The following is a 743-nucleotide window of genomic DNA, read 5'->3' on the forward strand; positions in this document are numbered from 1 at the left end:
CTTTGCCCTCCCCCCCCCGCAGGGAGGGAGCGGCGCAGGGAGGAGTCTCGGGCTGGGGGGGGGCGGGGGCGGCCTCGCCTTCCTGCTCGAGGAGGTTTGGGGTGAGAAATTCGCTTTTGCCGCTGTTTTCTTCCACCCCCCCCCCCCCAAAAAAAAAAAAAAGCGGCGAGCCCCGGGTGGCAGCAGAGGTACGGAGCGGGCCCCGGGAGGTGACAGCCGGGGACAGGCGGTGACACAGCGGGAGCGCCTCCGGACCCCGCGCCCGGGGGGCTCCCGGCGCTTACACAACTCCGGAACGGGGCAAAAACCCCGCGGAACGGGCAAAAAGCGTCCCCGGGAGCTGCTGCCCTCCGTGCCCGCAGCCTGGGAGCTGGGGGGGGGCTCCCCCACCGCGCCCCCCGAGCCGCGGTTTAGCCAAAAAAGGGGATTTTGGGGTGTCGGAGCTGCCTCGGGGAGGGGGAACGGGGGGGTGTCGCTGCTTTTCCTGGAACTCGGGTGGTTTTCGCTGAGGTTTTCACTCTTGGCCGGTGTTTCTTCCCCAGCAGCGGGGCAGGAGGGGCAGCTGAGCTGCAGCCGGGCCCAGCCCTCGCCCCACGGCTCCTGCCGGGGCTGCAGGACCCCAAAACGGGGTGAAAAGAGGCCGATTCTGCCAACTTCACCCCAAAAACGTACGTGGGGAGGGGGGGCAAGGGGAGCTGGTGCTGTCGGGGTGGGGGCACAGGGAACTGAGGGGACCCCTGGGT

The 743-nt window shown here is 69.2% G+C and overlaps 1 protein-coding gene across 1 annotated transcript in view; it reads left to right on the plus strand.

Moving 5' to 3' along the window:
• Positions 1 to 65: 65 nt before the first annotated feature.
• Positions 66 to 743, plus strand: part of CAPN1 (calpain 1) — a 7,694-nt gene continuing 7,016 nt past the window's right edge. The window contains exons 1-2 of the mRNA XM_041479687.1: positions 66 to 188; positions 543 to 668. The gene's annotated coding sequence lies outside the window, so the exon portion shown is untranslated. The remainder of the gene's footprint in view (positions 189 to 542; positions 669 to 743) is intronic.

The sequence above is a fragment of the Pyrgilauda ruficollis genome, unplaced genomic scaffold, assembly GCF_017590135.1.
Source record: "Pyrgilauda ruficollis isolate IOZ18807 unplaced genomic scaffold, ASM1759013v1 scaffold498, whole genome shotgun sequence".
In the NCBI taxonomy this organism is placed as follows: domain Eukaryota; kingdom Metazoa; phylum Chordata; class Aves; order Passeriformes; family Passeridae; genus Pyrgilauda; species Pyrgilauda ruficollis.